Source organism: Lissotriton helveticus, chromosome 1_1, assembly GCF_964261635.1.
Source record: "Lissotriton helveticus chromosome 1_1, aLisHel1.1, whole genome shotgun sequence".
In the NCBI taxonomy this organism is placed as follows: domain Eukaryota; kingdom Metazoa; phylum Chordata; class Amphibia; order Caudata; family Salamandridae; genus Lissotriton; species Lissotriton helveticus.
In genome coordinates this window covers 1405478047-1405501961 of record NC_136057.1, presented here as the reverse complement: position 1 = coordinate 1405501961, position 23915 = coordinate 1405478047, and the positions used below count along the sequence as shown (strand labels likewise).

The window sequence follows — 23915 nt, the reverse complement described above, 5'->3', positions numbered from 1 at the left end:
TGATAGCTTAGCTAGGTGAAACAATAAAAAAAACACCAATCCTTGATGGTCTAGATAGTAAGGAGAGTCATCTGGGTTATCAGAGCCTGGCTCAGTTGGCTTTGTCAGCAAATTATTTGCCGAGGACGCTGCAGGAAACCACTCCGAAGCAACCCTGCCGCCAAAGGATCCAAACCGTCCCACAGAGTACTGCGGAATGCCCGCAAGGCTGCCCACTGAGCTCAAAGCACAGAAGGGGCCAGGCCTAAGGCAAAGCCATCAGAAGAGGAAGTGGTAGCACCTCCAGGAGGCAACCCAGAGACAGCAGGCTCAACAATACAAGAGTCAGGCCCGAAGAGGAAAACGACGCAGAACCCCCACAGGAAGCCGAGGGCCCCGCAATGGTAAGGAAGATCCGGGAATGCCCAGCACCCCTGTACAGCCAACTCCCACAGCATAGGAACCAAGGGAGCCGAACCCAGCCAAGGACCACCAACAGAACAAACACCCTGTCCAGGCCAATCAAGTACTGAACCTGCGCAATCAAAGGAAACTGAGGAAAAGCGGAAGGCAGGGACCAGGCCAACAGAATGACAGAGCATCCCGCCGCCACACACGGGAGGAGTGCACAGAAGGAAAGCAAATGAACAGTGAACTCTCAAGCAAACAGCCACTGCCGGGAACCCAAACTGAACCGACAGGGAGATGGAAGCCAAGGAAGTAAAAACCCAGCACAAGAGAAATGCCACACAGGGCTCTGACCCCGGGAGAGAAACCACCACGAGCAACAACACCGTCACCCCAGCCAAGGACAGAATCACCCCTGCAAGGAACCAAAGGGAGCAAACCCAGAAACCCCCAGGTGAAGGATGCAGGCCAACACTACCTGAAAGTTCACCCGTAACTAGAAATATGAAGCTCCCGGAGGACAGGGGAAACCAAGCCAAATGAACGGCCCACATCTCGAGGAAGCCGGATGAGCAACCCGACTGGAGGCAATCCTATAGGCCCAGCACAGACCAGGAATCCAAGGACACCCACCAGCCTGGCAAAAGTCTGAACCACCCAAGAAGGGGACCCCAGAAAAGGAAGACCGTGGAGAGAATGGACAACACCAACCACCAACCCAGACCGGATAGCAGCAGTGGAGAAACAAACACCAGCAGAACGAAATCCACGGAACAAGGAGCCCACTGTGACAGACGGAACACCAACGGGACCAGTCTAAGACGAGCCCAGAGGAGCACAATGATAGCCACAGACAGCAACACCTGTACCCACAACCACTGAAGGACTTGGGGGGAATCCAATACCAGGAGACAACCCAGGTCCTACCCCAAGGAAGCCCACTGCCCTGCAGGAATGAACACCATCTCATTGACCATGGCCAAGGGATCCGATGAACACCAAGTCCAGGGTTAGAATCCAGATGAGAAAACATGCGGAGGAACCGGAACCCATGACGGACCCAGACCCACCAGCCTCAAAGAGCCCCCCTAGAGAAAGAAGAAGCAGAGAACAGCCAGGCAACAAGGCACGGCAACACCCGAATCCGATCCCCATGGAGGACCCTGACCGAGGGGGCAAACAGCAACGTGAAGACCCGCAGGGCAGAAGACAAACCAAAGGGGAGAACCTAGAATCAGAAGTGCCTGTCCCACCCACAAAACAAGAGGTAACACCAAGATGAAGGGTAGAGACGCACAAGGAGGCAGGCAACCAGCAAAACCAAGGAAACCATCACAACCCCTGAACCAGTAAGGGAAAAAGAGCCTAAAAGAAAATAATACAAAGGAAACACATGGGAAAAACAAATGCTCCCACAGCAAATCCAACACTGGACGCAAGTGCCCAGAAACCGCACACCCCAGGAAAGCCTGTCAACAGAGCCACCCTATATGGCGTGGCCGAAGGTAAGGGGTGTGCGAAGAAAAGCCTCTGGAGGGAGGGAGACAAAAAACAAATGGGAGCCCACTCCCAGAATCCGCAGAGTCCACAGAACCGAGACAGAGGCCGCCCAGAGGAAAGACAACTGATGCCCCCCCCACCAGATCACCGACCAGATCACCGACAGCCGGAACCTGAGAAGAAGAAGGAATTGGATGCTGGGGCAGAAGCAGCCTGCCTAGATGGGGGTAGGTAGAGAACGAGGTGGCCGTGACCCTACCCATGAAAGGGCAAGATCCCCCAAGGTGGAGAAGAAGAAGCAAAAACCACTCGGGAACCAAATCTCGTCCCCCTAGCAAAAAGCACTATTTCAAAATGTACCACTCTAGGATACCTTTACAGAACTGGCAGGATTCAAACTCCTGTCCTGTGAGAGTCATTCACCACCAAAGGCACAAGACTCCCTCTTGAGCTATAGCTCCTTGGGAGCCAACAGGCTTCTAGCCCCTTTGGACACACTCACCACACCCTCCAGGGATGAAACCAAAACCAGATAATAGGGAACAATGCAATGTAGGAACAATACATCAAACAAATCTGAAGATGCAGTCCTGTGAGTCACAAAATCCTAAGGCATGCAACCAGAGCCTTAAACAGAAGCGCAGATACCCACTAGGTAGAGTATCGGTACACCCCATAGAAGTGCCACCCCTGAAATGGTTTGCATCAGAGCCAAAGAGGGAAGGCAAGCTCCCACTCAAAAGGAAAGTCTGCAGGTACCCAGTACCAGACGACAACTGCATATTGAAAGCACTGTTCGACTCCACAAAAGGCCTAAGGCAATGTCCCCATTGTGAAAATGACTCACTGAAACACAAAATCAGACTTGCGAATCAGTAGGAACTTGAGAAAGGCGGGCGGTGAAGGCAACAAAAAAGGCTTGTGCCCATCTTCGCACCAATAAGGCATCAAAAAGAAACCAGTACCACACAGAGGGAGTCAACTGAAACAGAAAAAGAAAGCCGTAAGTAAACTGCCAGCAACCCCTGCCGGCTGCCCTTGTACTGGCCACTGGCTACTTTGAACAAAAAAAAGCGTCCAGCGCAGGAAAGCTAAGGCAAAGGCAGCAGCATGCTGTCCATAGCAGGAAGCCAGACATCCCTATCCAGTCATACCCAAGGATTTAAAACACAACCATACCAAACATTACCAACCTCGTCCGTCTCCCTCGTCACAGTAACCAAGGAGCACCCCATGATCCGGACACAGCATTCACCCAATTCAAAAGGTTCTCACCCTAGATGGTCACCCGGCAGGAGGTACCTGTCACCTGACCTATAAGGGTGGGACCTAGTCAGGAAACATCCTGTTTTTTTCTCTGGGTTCCGGCTGGAACACCCGTTTCTACTGTTCGAGGCGGTTTGTAACTCCGGCTCGGTTGTTTTTTCATTTCCGGGGCCTGCTATAGCGTCTCCGTTTGTCTTGCTCATCTGCCGCTCCCCTGGGGCGGCAGTTTTACTTCCACTGCTCCCGCGCCAAGCGATGGGAGCGGCTGCCTTTCATGTTTGCGTACATGGGATTCTCTTCTTTGTGCAGCCGCTGCTCCCACGCTGAGCACTGGGAGCAGCTGCCTTCCTCATCTTGTCCGCCCCCGCGCTGTGCATCTGGGGAGCGGCTGTGATGCCTTGTCTGCCTTGCTTCCGCCTGTGGTATAGTTTAGGAGACAAGGGTACCCCATAAAGTGAACCTGGGGATGAAGCGTATTTAAGAAAAACAATGGTTCAATGGTGGCCTGAATAGGTCCTAAGGAACTAGAGCATATAATTAAGTCACGCTTGGGAGCTGAATATGTAGGGAAACATATAGACAGTCATTTATTTTCAACTCTTAACGTGTAAGAAGACGTTTCAGGTGCTCACATAAGTGACAAGGTGCATAACGTGACATAAGTGAACAAAGTGAGACAGAACGAAATGTCACATAACAACAAGGTGTAGTCCACAAAGCTATATACAATGGGGTGGGGGCATTTCCTTGGATGGGTCGACGACGTTTCGATCTATTATAATTTTCGATCATCATCAGGACTGGGGAGCTTCCTGAAACTGCAATAAGGTAAGCGAGATTAGCAATTGGCCCTACGTAATGCATTTTTAACACAGTGATTTTACGTGCTCCCAGTGGCATGATGAATTTACTTACATGCATAATTATCTATACTACTATAATAAAGCAAGAACTTTCAGGCTTTGCGGCGGGTAAACTCGGAAACCACAGTGCCAATCTACACACCCGATACACCGTTGAAATCGTCATGGTGTGTAGATGGTTATAGGCTATATAAATTTTAAAAATAAATGTTATTTAAAACGTTATATTAAAAAAAAGGTAGTCCCTCCAAAGTAGCGCCGGCCGCGACGTGCGTCCTGACATCAGGAGGAGCGGCGTACAGTGCGGGGAGGAGCAGTGACGATCAGCGTGGGGAGCAGCGGACATGAGCGGCGATCGGAGGGCAGGCAGTGAGGAGCGGCAGCGGGAAGGAGCGCTGATCGGCGGATGAGGTAGAGTGAAAGCGGAGGCAGAGAGGAGCGGTGATCGAGCCACAGGAAAAAGAAACGTGTGCAGGTAAGTGGAGCGGGTAGCAAACAGCCCATTACAAGAGGAAAAAGCGGCGGCGGGGACGTGGGCCGTGAGGAGCATGCAGGTTAAGAAACGTGTGCAGGGCGCCAGCGGCCGCGGAAAAAGAAACGTGGAGCGGGTAGCAAACAGCCCATTACAGGAGGAAAAAGCGGCAGCGGGGACGTGGGCAGTGAGGAGCGTGCAGGTTAAGAAACGTGTGCAGGGCGCCAGCGGCCGTGGAAAAAGAAACGTGGAGCGAGTAGCAAACAGCCCATTACAGGAGGAAAAAGTCACAGAAACGTCTGCAGGTGACAAAAAGTTACGTGGGCAGTGAGGAGCGTGCAGGTTAACAAACGAGTGCAGGTTACAAAAGCCTCCAAAAGTAAACATACAGCCATAATACTGCACTACGTCAGGGCAGGCGGGGGCCTAAGCCATGATTGCTCCCGGACAAGGTCGGGACGGGCTGCTAGTCTTTAATAAAAAGGTTTGGTTTGGCGCTAACCTGAAAACCGTGTATTGGCGCGCTGGGTCATATTTACATTGGTGATGAGGTTTACTACGCGCGTGATTTCAAGCTCTCCAATTGTTCTCAGAACGTACTTTTGTATCTAACATATGTCCAAGAAATTTCGGGCGCGAGAGAAAGTGCAGTCTTGAGAAGTACTAGTTTCAGTGATTTAATCTAAGGAGAGGTACAATATGATTAGTAAAGAACCAAATTGCATTGCCTGAATTATTCTTATCTATTATATGAAACTTACTCATTTTGCCATTTTTGTCCCACCACATGGGTTTCTGAACGATGCTCGGCATGGGAGAATTAATATGGGCACAGGGTAGTTCTGTAATGTAGGAGGTTAGAAAATTATCTCTTTGAAAAGTTAAGCAGTCGCTCTATCGGAGGACAAGGATGCATATTCTATTACAGTTAGATCGATCTACTATCTAACTTACTTGTATTCATTCATTTGGTTGTCCTCATTCATGTGGATTTGAAGCAAGCGAATGAAGGACGGGTGCAATTTCCGGTAAAAACTATAACATAGGAGATTTGGGGATTATAAACATATTTAACAGAAGTGGTAAATTCCGTTGCTTTTTTTAGTTGGAGCGCCGGAATCGAGTACTGGAAAGATCGGACGTAAGTGAAAGGGGGGTAGGTCTATTACCAGAGACTAACATTAGTCTTGCTTGGACGTGATATGGCTCTTAGGAAAAAGCGTGCGCTTGCCTGAGTTGCAGATGTGATGCATTATATGCTTAAGGCAGTAAACTGCAACTGTGTCAAAAAACTGGTAAAAACATAATTACCAGCGTCCTATTTGTGTTCCTGCCGGGAGCTGGGGAAGATCGAAAAAGCTAAGTTATAGTCCCTGTTAGGTACGTAATGGCAGGGCATGTTAACTAGCTAGGGATTACACTTACTTTAATCTGTTTAGTCCGTGGCTGACATTGGGGGTCTGAGTTCCTCGCTGTTCTCGCGTCTGTGGTCATGTGAGGCTGCGGCATTTAATTTACTTCCGGGCACGTGACGGCGCATGCGCGGGGTCCTGGCAGTCGCGCATGCGTGTGGGATGCCTGTCATCTGTAGTTCACTCGGCAGATATCGTATTGCGCATCTGCGCTGCATAGACACTAGTCAGGAAGACTGGTAGTGCCTAAAAACCTCTACACGTGTTGGTTTATGAAAAGTATAGAGCTTCTACTTCGTTGGTGTATTAGGACTATAAACGTGTATAGAGTCAGCCAAGGTGTTTATAAACCAATATGTACATTTATACCTTCATATAACGAACTAAATGATTTACGAGAGGGCTTGGCTGTGTCTTAACCATCCTGGCGAAATGACCGCCAGTTTTTTAGGTTTCGCCTGTCGAAAGCTGCGCAAGCAGCGTTTCGCGCAGGTGAAAACTTTTGTGTAGAGTATGTGTGTGTAGTCCCGCCCCTCTGTTCCATTGGCTAGCTCCATAAATGGAGGCTAGCCATTGGAACAGAGATCTGTCTGTCAATGCCGGAGCAGATTCGTGGGCGTTCCGGCGATTTTTAGGCTTTTCGCTACGTCATGCGGTGGTGGGCGGTGTTTTTTTTTTCCGTGATGTTTTGGCCATTTTGGACGTGGGTTTTGCAGGGGTGGGTTGCGAACGAAACAATGAGCAACACGTTCCAGTGTCGCCTATATAATAATTTTGTTTGTCTACAGACTACAGTTACGCCCGGTGTCACTGGAGTCCGAGGCATCGTCCCCTCGAAGCCGGGGCTCCGGTCCTCCCTCTCCCGTGCAAAGGCAGCAGGAAGACGATGACTACACCGAGATGAGCTTCCCCACACCGCCGCAGCCCATCTGTCCCAAGCTTGAGGCCACTGTTCTGTTGTCCAGCCCCACCGCCGGCGTCCAGCGCCTCAGCATGTTGGACCCGGCGGTCACCTTCCCGCCTCCCCTGCCCCTGGACCCCGATCGTGGCGCTAAAGTGATCCGTGCGGACCCGCAAGGCGGCCGGCGGCGGCACAGCTCCGAGACCTTCTCGTCCACCACCACAGTGACCTCAGTGTCGCCCTCCTTTGCGCACAACCCAAAGCGCCACAGCTCGGCCTCAGTGGAGAACGTGTCAGTGCCGAGGAGGGGGCCCGGTGGGGAGAGCTCACCCGAAACCACTGTCCCCTCTGATCCCAGTGGAGGCAGCCCTATGTGCCGGGAAACATCAGCTGGCTTCCAAAATGGCCTCAACCACATACACATCACGGCAGAGTGGACTGATCCCAGTGGCAAGGCGCGCCCTCTGCTGGCCGCGGGTGACGGCGCAGCCTATGCCAGCATGGACTTCCTGACGCACACCTTCAGAGAGGCGGTTGCCAGTGGCAAAAGGTGAGAACTGCCCTCCACTTCCCAGCACTAATCTATTGAGCAGGGCACGGGTACCCTCTGTGGGCAGGTGTATGGTGTATTACAATCTTTTTATGTGGTGCTTTAAATTGTGAAACACTTCAGTGGGGAGAATGACTGCTCTCCCTTTAGGAGTAGGTGTCATTTAAAAAGCACCGACAGTGTCGGTGGCTCGGAATGTGTGAAGGGAACTGGTTGCCCTGGGCAGCATTGGTGCCCCCAAATCATCATCTGCCAGAACATTGCCCTGGCAGGTTCTGTTATGTTAGCCAAAATAATCTGTTGGCACGTGATTTCTGGCTGTGTAACTGGTGTATACTCCGAGCATGGTGTCTGAGGAGGCCTTCACCAGCACCAGATGGTTTACGGTGAGCGGTGCACTATTAGGGCCATGTTTTCCCACCTCATAGTATGTAGATCGTGCACCTGTGAGCAAGGCCTTTATTTGCCCATGTGCGCACCTTCGTGTGCCTCACTCTGCCCAAAGCGCTGCCTCCAGTGTGCCAGCCATTGGCCTATGCCGCAAGCACTGCCTCTGGGCGGAACCTGCTGAATTGGGTATTCTGGGAGTCCGTGTGCCAGCACCTGAATTGAACCTTTTGCACTTTCTCCTTGTGCCTTCCCCAGACTGTTGTAAAGGACGTAACCTCTGTTCGACTTCCCGACCCGAGTCAAGGGCATTTCTTTGCAGGGTAGGAGTGTGATTGCACCGCAATACGAGGTGCTTGTTATGCAAACGAAGTGAAGGGTGCTTACATTTTTAAAGTAAACTGAGGCGTTTTATGGGGCGATTGATGTCACGTGACCACCCATTAGAAGAGCACCGGAAGCAGCGTAGAACGCAAGCCTAATTAATGTTGAGAAGAGTCCCCTTGCACGAGGACTTGGTCTGCACCTCGTTTTGCTGTGACCCACACATTGGGAAGCGCAGTTCATGGGTTAAAAAGTGTGTTGTGCTCAAGCAAATGAAGATCCTTAGCCCATGTGTGTTTTCAATATTGTTTGCATAGCGCTCCTTAGTCCCTACCAGCCTCCGAAGTGCTCATTCATATGTTTTACTGATACAGATGAAGTGTCAACGTCGCTTTAACGGGAGTGTGGGAGAAAGGGAGCTTTTCCATCCTCACGCCTTTTGTCGGCGCGTCCTGTATGAGACTGGCTTTTTTGGTACTAGATTCGGTGTACTTTAGGGGAATATCTGGGGGCGGAGCATTTGTGTGTACTTTTGGTATATGCCTGAGGCAAATGTCTGTTGGGGGGCATTTGTAACTCGTAGTCACGCTTGTGCTTGTACCAGTTGACACCATAGCTACCTTTAGGCGTTTGATCTACTAATTTTAAAGATGATGTACAAAAAAAACAGCATTAGACGTTATATTTCCTCTGAGTATTGCAAATTAGGTAGGGGCAACATCTGTTATTTGCGGCGCCCAGAGTGTGGCATTTTGCTCCACACAAAATGTTAATTTAGTGTCCGATCAGCACTATCCTCTTCTTGTGGTACAGTCAGATTAGGTTTTGAGTCAGTCATGAACTGCATGCATGCGTGAGTGTGAAATATGCCTGCACAGTGAACATGTGGAAATGTTGAAGCTGAGGCGCGGGTGTTGCTTTGTTTACCTGCCGGGCCTGCTCGTTTTGGCCACATCGCTCCCGTCACTCTGCGTTTGGTTGTGTAGTTGTCCGAGGCCGACAGAAAGCCATTCATTAGTGACTCCCGCTGTACAGGAAACACTCCAATCACCTTTGCGGGGTTTCCCGGAAGAGGATTGCGTAGAATTAAAATAGCAGAGAAATGCCGAATTTCTTATCACATCGGGTGCATTAACCCTGCATACCCAAATAAATCCAATCCTGTGCTTGGTTCCCTGCCCCTTCGCTGTGCTTGCTTCCCTGCCCCCTCGCTGTGTTTGCTTCCCTGCCCCCTCGCTGTGCTTGCTTCCCTGTCCCCTCCCTGTGCTTGCTCTCATGAGTCAGTCAGTCAGTCAAAGATCTTTATTCGGAAAAAATAAATCCATAAAAGTACAGAACAAATGCAATGACATACAGTACAATACAAGAATGAACAACCGGTAAATATGATCTGTCTGATGTGCAAAAATGCAGAAACATGTTAAAAAGACAAGACAATATATACAGTATTTTTTTTTTTAATTCTTAAAAATCTTAAAAATCTTAAAAACAACAACGACTATCCGAACAAGTATATATGTGCAAATTACAATGTGCAAAAAAGAAGATGATATAAAGTGCAATATGCAGTTTGTAAGTTCTTATCAATCAATGTGCAAGGTAGCTCGTGAGCGAACAGCAGCTTTAAGAAAACAGCTCACTCTAAATATTATTTCATCAGTACCTAACATTAACAAGTTCCTCATTGCGATATTAAAATCTAGGAGATCGTGTTTCCTGCAATATGGCATTAAAAAGTGCACAGTAAACAATTTATAGAAGTCACAGAAAAACATGAAATGCATGAGGCTTTGTTTCATGATGGGGTTACATGGACAATCTAACGTTTCCAAATGTTTGTTATAACCCAGTGGAAAATTTAACAAATTTACTATGCTCCCGTCCCGGAAACGGAATAGTAGACTTCTATTCCACCTACCAAGATTTAAACGTAGGTATTTCCGGGGCGGGGCAGAGTAACTAGAAATGAGCTCTGAATGGCTCATATATTTTGCAACCGTACATTTTGAAAGATGTATCCTTTCCCGTTTTTCTCTGTACAGGTTGTACAAAGCCCTTTTGATACACTTCTTATGAGAACGATCTATAAGGTTAGGGGATATGAACAAATGACCATACCCTACATCCGTTAGACTTTCATTTACTGCTTTCAGCCATGGTATATAATGTGCCCTATCACATTTTAAGCAGTCTGATATTATATCTTGGGTCAATATGGCTGCCGGGTTCGTCCATATCTTTAACAAAAAAAGGGCGGGCCTTGATCTAACAAAGTCCTCAATATATGGGATGTTTAATTCACTATGACATATGTAATTTGAAGCACAGATAACTCCTCCCAACACTTTTCGGCAAAATCTATTTTCCTCCGTCTGGATATGGAGACAATTTGTATATCCCCATACCTCTGCACCATAAGTGCCAGTAGGGATGCATTGTGTTTGATAAATCTTAATTAAAGGTGTTATCACATCCGCATGGTTGGGTTGGCGTAGAGAAATTATGGAGTTAATGGCTTTACCCAGTTTGTTTCTTGCATGGGAAACATGCGGTTTCCAGGAACCGCTGTTTGAGAACAACAACCCCAGATATGGGAAAGTGCATGTACTTTGTAGAACGTCCTCCCCTGAGGTTATCCTTGTGATTTTATGCTTTTTTGGGCCACAGGACATAATAAGGGATTTTTTGAAATTTGTACTTAAGCCCAAATCAGCCATGAAACTAACGAAACCTGAGATTAAAATACGCAGTGCCTTTGGAGTGCTCTCCTGAGTGTGTGTGTGGCTCTGGGTGGGTGTGTGTGGCTCTGGGTGGGTGTGTGTGGCTCTGGGTGGGTGTGTGTGGTTCTGGGTGTGTGTGTGTGGCTCTGTGTGTGTGTGTGTGTGTGTGTGTGTGTGTGTGTGTGGGTGGCTCTGTGTGGGTGTGTGTGGCTCTGGGTGTGTGTGTGTGGCTCTGGGTGTGTGTGTGTGTGGCTCTGGGTGTGTGTGTGTGGGGGGGGGCTCTGGGTGTGTGTGTGTGGCTCTGGGTGTGTGTGGGTGTGTGTGTGTGGCTCTGGGTGTGTGTGTGTGTGTGTGTGTGTGTGTGGCTAACTCTGGGTGTGTGTGGCTGGTTCTGGGTGTGTGTGTGTGGCTCTGGGTGTGTGGCGGCTCTGGGTGTGTGTGTGTGGTACTAATTGCTGTCTGCTGAGCTCGTCCGTAGGGTACAATAGGTCTCACATTTGCGAGAGATTAAGCTAATGGCAATGTAAATGACAATGCCATTTATTTATCTGTTTTCAAAACCAACACATAAATACAAATGTTGTCATTTACAATGCCAATAGCTCTAACTTTTCCAAAGGCAAAACCATTGCATTGTAAATGCTTGTTAGAAGGGAGATGGCAAATTTCAAAAGGGCATAACCCTTCTGGCTTAGATGGACCTGTGGATGGTGAGAGTCACTAAAATAGATAGAGCTGCGCGGGGTCGAAAAAATGCATTAATCATAGGGTATACAGTGTACAATACATATAAAACCTCTCATTGTAAGAGCATATTTGAGTAAAAACCTGTATAACAAAAAAGATAGTGGGTTAACACACTTGAAAGTGGGTTCATTACTCAACAAAGTCACCATTCGGCGAGAGGCAGTGCATGTAGGTAGTATATACTACAGAAGTTCTGATCCAATACAAGGTTGTACTCAAGTACATGTATTCCAGTCATCAAGGGTTAGATGTAGGTAATAGCAAATTATCGAATGGTAAATACCGAATTTTACCGATTCGGTATTTACTAATCGGTAATTGCTATGTAGGAAAAAAAATCGGTAAAAATACCGAATCGGTAAGATTCGGTAATTACCGATTCAGTAATTACCGAATCAGTATTTGCCATTGATTCCTATGGGCCTTGAAGCCCATAGGAATCATAGCAAATACAGATTCGGTAATTACCGAATCGGTAAAAATACCGAATTTCCAAGGGGGACAGGGTGTCACTTTGACACCCTGTTGCACCCCTGTTTCTGGCTTGTGTGCCATGTGACACACATACATGCCCTTAGGGCATGTATGTGTGCCACATGGCACAGGTGTACATGCACAGATGTGCATGTACACAGAAATTTGTAATTTACCACCCAATAGTTTTGGGTGGTAAATAACGAATTTCTAAGGGCCTGTGACACTGTAAACTGTGCCACCTACATGTTGAATTACAGAATCGGTAAATTTACTGATTCGGTATTTTACCGATTCGGTAAATTTACCGATTCGGTAAATATACAGATTCTGTAATTTTCTAGCCCCCTACATTACAAAACCCAAATACCGGTTGGTAACGGCCAAAATTGGCCGTTACCGACCGGTATTTGGGCTCCTACATCTGGCCCCAAGAGTGTTGAGTCCTTTCTCAATAGTCTTGCAATTGTAAATCCATTTGCATTCCAAACGGTTCAGGGAGGTTTGTTGATTGCCTCCCCTCGCATTTGGTATCAGTTTGACAATCACCTGCCATTTTAAATCATTTTCTGAGTGTCCATATTCGAGGTAGTGTTACACGAGTAGTGCAGTTGTTACTTTGCAACGGATTCTGCTCCTGTGCTGGGAGGTCCGTGTTTTAACTTGCTGGGTCGTCTGGCCAATGTAGAGCAGTTTACAGGGGCACTCAATGCAGTAAATGATGTTTTTTGAATTACAGTTCTTGAAGAATTTCAGTATGTGCCTACAACTCTCATACTCAAAAACTTTAGTGTTACAGGTAAATTCGCATGCCATGCAGGTATTACACTTATAGTGTCCTAAGGCGGGCGGTAGATTGAGACATGCCTCAATTGTGTTGTTTCTACTAGACACCATCGCTGCTCTAACCTGATGATCTTTCAAGTTACGTCCTCTTTTAAAACAGAAAAGTGGGGACCCAGTGTTGAGCTCCAATGGGTCCAGTACAGACCAATGTTTTTTAACTAGTTTAGATTTTAGTTTATTGCTGACTGTACTGAATGTTGTGTGGAAAAGTAAATTTTGCCATGTTCTGTGTCCCTACGCCTCATCCATCATATGTTATGTGTGCATGACCAATATGCATATGTTATTCCCCATGTCCGATTAATGACGCAATTATAGTTGTGTCCACCTCTAGTATGCCAGTTTACAGTCCTCGTGAATACTACGAATATCAGGCCTATGTAAAGCTACGTTGCCACGTTTCCCAGTGTGCACGTTATTCCATTATAAAGTCCCCGTTTCTAGGCCTCAACAGGGCCCGGACCCTAGATTCAGCTCCGGTCTCCTGAGCCTCGCTAAGGAGCGATACAGCCCCCACCTGTATCCTCGACCTTTCACTTACTTCCTGCCTCGCAGTGCCCGGTGCAGCCTGGCTCTGCCTCTGAGTCTGCCAAAAGTATGTTATAGTTCCAGTTATCAGTTCAGTCCTCCTTCTCTGCATTCCTAAACTACTGAACTGCATCAATAGTTTCCGTCATTGTCTAGCCTTCTCGTCTCCATGTTAGAGAAATACTGTATTTAATGGTCATTTAGTATTCTTCATCACGCACTACATGTAGAATAAATGCATGCTCCAGTCTTAGAGTCAAGTTAGCTTTTCCCCTCATGACTTCTAGTTTATATCAACATGTTCCCTAAACATCAGATACTAGATAGGGTTTAGGTACATGTCGCTCCGACCCTCCAGACTTTAGTCTCTGCTCCTAGCACAGAGTTCATAGCCCCCAGCTTCTCCTAGTAATACGTCATTGCCAGTTTACGCGCACCACCAGGTCAGAGGTCCCGGCTCCTTAGGTAGCCCCCTCCTATGTTTCCGCCCTATTCATGACATATTCTGTTACGTTTGCATCACATGTCTATGTATACTCCCAGTTACACCTACTTTTACTCTTATCTTTCGCGACTGCTACGCGTCACGCCTTCTGCTCCACCCACTGCTACGCTTACTGCAATGTAATGCTATGTGTTTGCGCTATGTATAAATGCTCTTGTATTGTTATTAGAAGTTGGCGCGCTCATCCCAGACCTAGCCCCAGCAGCTGCTGGGTCATCCTGTGCAGGTTGTCCTGTCCCTGTCCTTATGCTGTAATAAACCTGCAGAAACTCCTACTACCTCGAATCTTGACTCTTATTTATTGAGCTATCTGTTATGATATATGCCTAGTCAAAAATAGGGTATTATTTATTTATTTACCACATAATGGCGCCCGAACAGGGACTTGCCCTTTCCCCACGCGTCGGTGAAGCCACGCCGACCCCCTGACCCTCTGCAGCCGTGACGGAACCATACCGGCCACGTGCAGATATTTCTGCTTCAAGTATCCCTCAGGCCCACGGAGGAGACGGAGGAGGCGGTCCAGCATCCAAACGAGACGGTGGAGGAACGCGGCGAGTCCTGACCAGAGCCCAAGCCGAGAGTCCAAGGTCCGAGGTATCCGGAGGCCCACCCGTAACTGAAGTCCGAAGTCCGAAGTTCGTCGTCATCAGTCCAGTTCAGTCCGAGGCCTTCCGTTCCGTGCTGCCCGGTGAGTACCATTGCTGGGGTAGTATCTAGACAGGACCAATCTAAATTGACTCCTGGTCCGTGGGTTGGTGGTACCCAGACTCACAAACGAAGTGTTCACCTAGGTGGATACGGGTCTTGATGCGTTCCTTTATGGGACCGGTATGTTCCGTACTGTTACAGCAGTGCATCCAGTAATTCTAGTCTGTTCCGTTCTCGAGAAAATTCTTGTATTTCTGCTCTCAGTATTCCAGGCAATATTCTGTTCGAACTGTTATTTATAATGTTCTTCATGTATTTTAATGTTGTGGTATGAGTGTGACGTGATTTCGTGTTTATTGTGTATTTTATTGTGTCCAGATTACAGTTCAGTCATGCCTATATTTTCCAAGTTACGTCAGTTAAAAACTAGAAAGGGTTTATTAGAAGAAGCAGTTCCTGTTCCGCCGAGGGACAGTCCAGGTCATTTTATGTATCAGAAACATGGCATAAGCGCCATATTGTATCTAGATTTATGGGTAGAGTATACCAAACAGTTAGAGGGAAAGTATAGATGGCCCGTATCGGGTACATGGGATGCCGAATGTATCATGCGAGTAGAAGAAGCATTATGGAAAAAGAAAGCCAGACAGTCACAGAAAGATGCCATCGAGTTATGGCGTAAAGAAGCGCATAGAAGAACCGAAAAGGAAGTCAGAAAGTCAGAGGTAAGTAGAGAATCCCAAGAACGAGCCCAAGAAAGAGAATTAATCGAGATAGGTGAACGAGTCAAAGCCGAACAGTCAGACAGACAGAGGCATGCCCTTATTAAGGGTATGTATCCTCTTCTTGCCGAAGGCTTGCCAAAAGCGACCCCAGAGGCATCCAGTAATTTCCCGCCACCATTAGTTCCGACCAAGCTACGTCACAAACCGACCGCAGCTGATATTTTTATTTCGTCCTATTTGGACGACACAGTCCCAGAATATGCAAATCCTGTTCGCACTCCGCCAGTCCCTGTAAATCAGGCACTTCCCGCTCTTCCAGACACCGGAGTACCTGCTACGGTACCCCCGGTCCAGTCAGCATTTCAACTTCCCGCTCCGCCACGAAGAATGTCCGTCGATGATTCTAGTTTAGGGGCCGCAGGAGGAGGTCCTCCTCAAACCCTGCCGCCACACAAGCGTTTAACGTTAGCCGAATTACATGCACAAGCGTCACAGCGTACGCCCAGATATCAGACAGTAGCAGAAATAAGAAAGTCCCTTGCCGAATGTTGTTATGATCCAGTCCCAGGCGAGGATAATATGGTTTTATATTCATTCCGCGTAAGAAAGGTGACCGAGTATCTAGTCACCTTACCGAATATGAAAGAAGATCTAGACAGAATATATCGTTTCATCCGTACAGGGGATGATCCAGAAAGTATTCACGAAGCCATGTCTCAAAGGAAAGCCGAGATCCAGCTCATGATATTAAAGTTTCTGATTAATTGTCTAATAAGAGAACAAGATTACCCGTCTAAAGATTCTGCCGAAATGAGAATCCTGACAAGGTGGAGTGATAATATAGCCGAGGGTAAGCACAAGACCGTCGGTGCCATGGAAAGTATGTACAAGAAAATCCGTAGAGAGATAATAAAGATACACGAACAACGTAAAGCCGCACAAGTAAGCGAGAAAGAAAGTATCTCTGATCCTGAAGAGGAAGAGAACGAGAATCCCGCCAGAATAGCGTATGTAGGAAAATCTAGATTTACAGATCGTCATTTACGTCTAGAACCCAAGTCTATTTTCCATCATTCAGTACCAGAACAAGGTTCTCTAGAACAAGTATTTCAAGCTACCGATCACATTCTGAAATCACGAATCGGTTACAGTGAGTTAAGTACCATGCATGAACAAGAACTAGCCCGATCAGCAGTCCGATGGATTACTGATTCTACCACTTTTCCAGACGAAATAGTGGCACAAATGTTTCTGAAATTGCCCCCAGCCGAGCAACGACTGGTGGGTATGTATATGATTCAGCACCTCATTACATTGTATGAGGGTCAGCACTCTGATCCAGGTCCGTTACATGATGTCCTGAACGAGTTACTCCAGTATAGATGGAGAGGTCTAGGTACCGATTTAATTAGTATCATTCTAGAACAGCGTCACAAATATAGAACATTCTTGAACCCGCATTTTGTTCATGTCTCACCTCCAGAAAGTAAACCGTTTTACATAGACAGACAGAACCCGTTACGAGAAGTCCACCCAGTCAAAGGAACGGGTGGAGAAATGCAACGAGTGTTTGTATACACTCCAATCACAAAGATGGAACTCCTCGAGATGAAGAAATTAATTCCCTGTCATGACAAAGATCCAGCAGGGTTCCATAGAGAATTAAAAGACATGCTCCGTATGGGAGAATACACTTACCCAGATATCATTAAAATGTTAAAGGTTCTGCTACCCGCAGGGGTGTATGAAAAGCTAAAGGAAAAAGAATGGGAGGTGGGAGAGAAAAAGATAGATTGGGCAGCTCTAGAAGCTGAAGACAAGGCACGAGTACCAGGTACCGGTCTTGGAGATAAATGTAAAGAATTACCAGAATTATTAATTCAAGTTTTACCCAGATTATTGACAACGAGAAAAGAAGACTGGGATGCAATCTCAGCCTGTAAACAGAAACAAGAAGAAGATATTAGTGATTTTTATTCTAGGTTTGAAAAATGTTTCAGTATCAACAGTGGTCTCAAGACAAGTAGTGAGTCATACCCTCACCTTTTCGTTACTAAATTAGTCGAGAATTCAAGTCCACAGATTAAAAACCGAGTCCTGAAAGTCGAAAGCACCTGGCAAGCTAATACTCCGTCCCAGATGCTCCAGATGCTCCAGTACCACCAGAATAGAATCAGGGAAGAGCAAGAACACGAAAGAAAACGTATGAAAGACACGAAAATGAAAGTGCTAGTTGCACAATCTGTTCCTCAAGACAGTCAGAAGAGGGGTCCGAATCAAGCCAGTCATCCTGCAGCTCCCGTTAAAGGGAACTGCAATTATTGTAAACAGCCAGGTCATTTTATAAATGAGTGTGCAGTTCTGAAACACAACATAGCTACTGGTAAGACTAAAGAAAGACCACGTCCGCCTAGACAAGAACAAGTTTCACAGATTCCTCAGTCACAGAATGCACAACAGACAGTTACAGTACCGCAGCCTATTGCTGCAACACAGCACGTTACATCGCAGATGTACCAGTATGCACAGTCCGAGTATCCAGAGTATCAGCCATATTCATGAAACAGCCTAGAGAGGGAGGTAGGCTTGCCTCTCATCGAGATACCTGTAGATCAAGAAGGTCCCTATGTTCACAGTCAAGTATTAGGGAAAGACAGAAAGTTTTTGATCGATACAGGGGCAAGTAGGACCACAATTAGTCATGCCGAAGTTCCAGGGGCTCCGCTCTCAGGCTCAAGAAATGTTTCCCTTGGATTTTCAGGAAAACCGATCGTTAATGAGATTTCTAAGCCAGTCACTCTAGAAGTAGGTCCATTGTCCCGCACTACTGATCTGTTACTTACTAAGTCATGTCCAGAAAATCTATTAGGCATTAAAACACTGAAAGAATTAGGTGCAGTTATATGCTGTTCCCCAGAGGGAATACGTCTGTTCCTACGTGACTTCAAGGGTCACTATGTATTACGAGATTTTGATTCAAGACTGTCTAAAGTTCCGCAGCATTTATGGGCGCAAGGTCCAACTGATGTAGGTTACATGCAAATCACACCCTATCGTGTGACTCTAAAACCAGGTGTAGTGTTACCACGAATCAGGCAGTATAGATTGCCACCCGAGGCTGTAGCAGCCTTATCCAAAATTATAGACGAGCTCATGGCTCAAGGAGTAGTTGTAGAAACTGACTCCAATGTATGTAATTCTCCGATCATTCCAGTCATGAAACGTACTGATCCAAATGCACCCCCAGTATATCGATTAGTGATTGATTTACGAGAACTTAACAAATGTATTATTCCTCAGTACCCAGTTGTCCCAGATATTTCTTCCCTGCTAACTGCCATTGATTCCGAAGCCATGTTCTTCACTGTCATAGACCTCAAGAATGCATTTTTTAGTGTTCCTATTCATCCAGACAGCCAGTTTCTTTTCGGATTTTGTTTAAATGGAAGGAGCTATATGTTCACACGCGCTCCTCAAGGTTTCACAGAAAGTCCTAGTATTTACAGTCAAGCACTCAAGAGACAACTAGACAACATTCACATGCCAACTGACACTGCCCTGCTCCAGTATGTCGATGATCTACTGATCACAGCCCGTTCTGAACGTGACTGCGAGCGAGCATCACTTACAGTCCTGTATTTCCTAGCCGAGATGGGGCACAAGGTGTCCCCTTCGAAGCTTCAATTCTGTGTCCAGCAAGTGGTCTACTTAGGACACTTACTGTCCAAGAGGGGTAGGCAGTTGACACCCGACCGTATCCAGTTGATAGCGAGTCTTCCCCAGCCCAGAACCCAGAAGGAGGTACGTGCTTTTATCGGCCTTACTTCTTATTGTAGACAATGGATTCCGCAGTATGCATTTCTAGCTAAGCCACTGATACAGTTAACGACACAGGAGGCAGCCGCATCGACTGTTCTCCCTTGGACATCTGAACATACACTTAGTTTCAATGAGTTAAAGAAAGCCCTATGCCAAGCTCCAGTTCTAGCTACACCGAACTACAGTAAGCCTTTTACACTTTTCGTCACAGAACGTGAAGGTACAGCATTATCTGTTCTCACACAAGATCAAGCAGGTCAATACAAGCCCTGTGCTTATTTTTCGAGCACATTAGATCCAGTCGCCCAGGCGTTGCCTGCGTGCCTCAAGTCAGTTGCAGCCACAGCACTAGCTATCAGACAAAGTGATTCCATAGTTTTAGGACACTCCCTGACAGTACAAGTCCCACACTCCGTGGAAGTTCTTTTAAACCGAACACAAACTCAGCACTTGACAATTGCACGTTTAACAGGTTATGAATTGACACTGTTTCAGCCACACATAGAAATCAGACGCTGCAACGTTCTGAATCCTGCTACACTGTTACCATCAGTTAATTCAAATCCAGACCCACATGACTGTGTGGAAGTAGTTAACATTACGACAAAGCCAAGACAAGACCTGACAGATATTCCGTTACCAGATCCCGACCTGACACTTTATGTGGATGGTTCATGTATGAGAACTAGTACAGGAGAACTAGTCGCCGCATATGCAGTGACTACTGACACTGAAGTTATTAAGACACACCGTATTGACACTCTGTCCGCTCAAGCAGCAGAGCTAGTTGCTCTGACACAAGCCTGTATACACGCCAAGAACTTGAAAGTTAATGTTTACACAGATTCACGTTACGCATTTGGAGTTGTACACGACTTCGGAGTGCTCTGGCAGGAGAGAGGTTTCATGACTTCTCATGGAACCAAGATTCAGCATGGTTTCCTTATTCAAGCTCTGTTAGATGCCATACATTTACCGACATCCATCGCTATCATGAAATGCAAAGCACATACGAAAGTTACTGACATTATTTCTCAAGGTAATGATCTAGCAGATCGCACAGCCAAGCTTACAGCACAGACTCCAGACAGTCCAGTTAACAAGACACACACTCCAGATCCGACTACATGTATGACAGTTAAGGACCCTACACAAGATGTCATAGATATCCAGTTACATGCTACTCCCGATGAAATCAAGAAATGGTCTGTACAAGGAGGGGTCCAGACAGATCAAGGATGGTTAACAAAGGGTAGAGCCACATGGTTTCTCCCCGACTCTATGGTTCAAGTCATTATTAATACCGCACATAGTCCAGCACATTTAGGAGAAAAAGCAATGTTAGACAGTATCCAGAACATTTGGTTCAACAAGCATTTACGAGCTGCAGCCAAGCAGAAAGTCCGTACCTGTATGATATGTTGTCAGTTTAATCCAGGTAAAAGTGTCCCGGTGGAACAAGGTGGTTTCCAGCCCCCTGATCATCCTTTTGAGGTCCTCCAGATGGATTATATTCAGATGGAGCGATGTCGAGGTTTCAAGTATGTCCTTGTAGTTGTATGCGCTTTGTCCAGGTGGACAGAGGCATATCCAGTCCCAGATTACACAGCCACGACCACTGCCAAGCAGTTGGTTCGTGAATTCTTCCCTCGATATGGACTCCCTAGAGTCGTATATTCTGATAACGGTCAGCCATTCTCATCTGAACTCATGAAGCACGTTTCCCTGTTGTTAGGGTACCAGTGGAAGTTCCATTGTGTACGCCATCCTGAAGCAGCCGGTCTAGTCGAGAGACATAATCAGACTCTGAAAATCCGCATAGCCAAAGTATGTAAGGAAAAAGGTGTGGACTGGCTAGTAGCTCTGCCAGTCGCTTTATTTTATATGCGCATGGTCGCACATTCCAGATCAGGTCTGTCCCCGTATGAGGTCGTTTTCGGCCGCCCCCCTAACATGTGGGGTACTCCTAGACCCCGAAGTATTACTGATGTTTCATGTAATATGCTGACAGATTACCTAGCTTCCTTGATGTCTGCCCTCAACTCATGTCGTTCACAGGTTGCCGCCGCATTTCCAGACAATACCGAGGTGGCACCGCATGAAATCGTTCCAGGTTCGCTGGTGATGATCCGAAATTTTGACAGATCAAGTCCGCTGGAACCTCGTTGGAAGGAGCCACGTCAGGTTCTCTTGACCACCCGTACTGCCGTCAAGCTGGAAGGCAGGAAGGGGTGGATACACCTTTCTCACGTTAAACTTTTTAAAGGACTGAAACCCGTCTTTAAGAACATTTCCCAGGATTCCAAGGATTCCCAGGATTTTAAGGACTGTCCCGCAAAAGACATTGTTACAACCCCTTCCCTGTTAGAGAAAACTCCGCAGCAGGAGTATAAGTTAAAGCTCCGGTCTAGTAAAATAAGTCAGTCAGTTTGATTGTATAAGTCCTCCCCTAGGTGAAACGGTTAGACTGTTTCTGACATGTATAAAATAGACCCCCATAGTGAGAGAGTCAGTCACAATTCAATTCAATGTATCGTTTTTCTAAGTTTCATATTATTTCTCAGCATAATGATTTCCTGCACTAGTTACGCACTTTTCCTGTGTTTTTCAGTTCCTCATGTAAATAAGTCTGCTAATGTTACAGTAGAGCACACGTTTAGTGATCTGCCTCCTCATGAACTCTCTTACCGCCTCGCTATGCGTAACAACACATTTATCCGCATGTTACATTACTCACACCAGACCAGCAATGCCACTAATTGTTGGGTGTGTGGTCGACTCCCCCCTTTCCAGACACCGAAGGGAGTTCTGCCACTCTTTCCTTATCCATTTTCACATAATGGTTCGTGTGGGGCATGGTCCACGTTAACGTCATCCTTAACAGATATGTCTTTTCTTAACAGTACATGTTTCCCAGACAAGCAAGGTTTCCCCCACAGAACAGGTTTAGATCTAGAAAATTAAGTGTATAATTTAGGTAATTATTCGTCGAATTTCATGGTCCTGAATGTCCAGTCTGATACTACTCCAGACTCACCTGCTATTTCAGTACTACCAGTCAAAGGCGAATTATGTGTCCGTAGTCAGGGTTCTGTACACGTAGGACATAGTGAATGTACTACTATTATCCAGTATAGTGACAGTGGGAAATCTATTTTTAAAGCTTCACGTCATTCTTATTTTGTTTGTGGTCAAACCGCATATGTCCGTCTGCCCCTCGATTGGGAGGGAACCTGTTACATTGCCTTCCTACTGCCACCTGTTTTTCTAGCCCCACCTGACTACCATAGGAATTCCTTCCTAGTACATACTAGACACAAGAGAAATCTCCCGATTGTCGATTATACTGAAACTGCTGCAGAGCAATTTATTGATATTGATAAAGGTGTGTTCCCTTATTTAGGTACAGTTGTAAACAGTAAGCTAATCCGTAGGTTAACAAGAACCCTTGAAGCAGTAGTAGATGAGACTGCCTCCGCTCTAGGTAATTTAACCGAAGAGCAATCCTTTATGAGAATTGTTGTGCTCCAGAATCGTCTCGTCCTTGACGTCATACTGGCCGATAGGGGCGGGGCCTGTAGAGTTCTCGGATCTAGTTGCTGCATTTTCATTCCTAATAACGCGCCGTCTGTTTATTCAGCTATAACCAGACTTCATAAAATTGCCCATCTGTTACACCAAGACCCAGGCACCTGGACATGGTCCGGTTGGTTCTGGAATATAATTTCCGCATGGGGATGGAAAATCCTGTCCTTTCTAGGTATTGCAGTAGCGATCATATTCAGCTGTTGCCTCTGTATACAATGTGGCCCTGCGATTTGCGGCATTTGTGCTACCTCTTGTATTCCTAGTCCCAAGCCCCGTTCTAAATCCCGTTCCAAGACAATTCGAGATGAGCAAATGATACTATATGAAATGATAGATGGTATCATGAATATTGATGTTTCCTGATGGAAACGTAGTGACAAGGAGGGAATGTGGAAAAGTAAATTTTGCCATGTTCTGTGTCCCTACGCCTCATCCATCATATGTTATGTGTGCATGACCAATATGCATATGTTATTCCCCATGTCCGATTAATGACGCAATTATAGTTGTGTCCACCTCTAGTATGCCAGTTTACAGTCCTCGTGAATACTACGAATATCAGGCCTATGTAAAGCTACGTTGCCACGTTTCCCAGTGTGCACGTTATTCCATTATAAAGTCCCCGTTTCTAGGCCTCAACAGGGCCCGGACCCTAGATTCAGCTCCGGTCTCCTGAGCCTCGCTAAGGAGCGATACAGCCCCCACCTGTATCCTCGACCTTTCACTTACTTCCTGCCTCGCAGTGCCCGGTGCAGCCTGGCTCTGCCTCTGAGTCTGCCAAAAGTATGTTATAGTTCCAGTTATCAGTTCAGTCCTCCTTCTCTGCATTCCTAAACTACTGAACTGCATCAATAGTTTCCGTCATTGTCTAGCCTTCTCGTCTCCATGTTAGAGAAATACTGTATTTAATGGTCATTTAGTATTCTTCATCACGCACTACATGTAGAATAAATGCATGCTCCAGTCTTAGAGTCAAGTTAGCTTTTCCCCTCATGACTTCTAGTTTATATCAACATGTTCCCTAAACATCAGATACTAGATAGGGTTTAGGTACATGTCGCTCCGACCCTCCAGACTTTAGTCTCTGCTCCTAGCACAGAGTTCATAGCCCCCAGCTTCTCCTAGTAATACGTCATTGCCAGTTTACGCGCACCACCAGGTCAGAGGTCCCGGCTCCTTAGGTAGCCCCCTCCTATGTTTCCGCCCTATTCATGACATATTCTGTTACGTTTGCATCACATGTCTATGTA

General features: G+C 46.6%; 1 protein-coding gene and 1 long non-coding RNA gene across 51 annotated transcripts in view; one reads left to right on the top strand and one right to left on the bottom strand.

The window, feature by feature from the left end:
- The window catches only part of LOC144826393 (uncharacterized), a 221700-nt gene extending 215693 nt beyond the window's left edge, over positions 1-6007 (bottom strand). Inside the window, exon 1 of the long non-coding RNA XR_013609815.1 lies at positions 5914-6007. This is a non-coding gene — a long non-coding RNA (uncharacterized LOC144826393). The remainder of the gene's footprint in view (positions 1-5913) is intronic.
- Positions 1-23915, top strand: part of NFIX (nuclear factor I X) — a 5476577-nt gene that overhangs the window by 1726884 nt on the left and 3725778 nt on the right. The gene's annotated exons all lie outside the window — the stretch shown is intronic.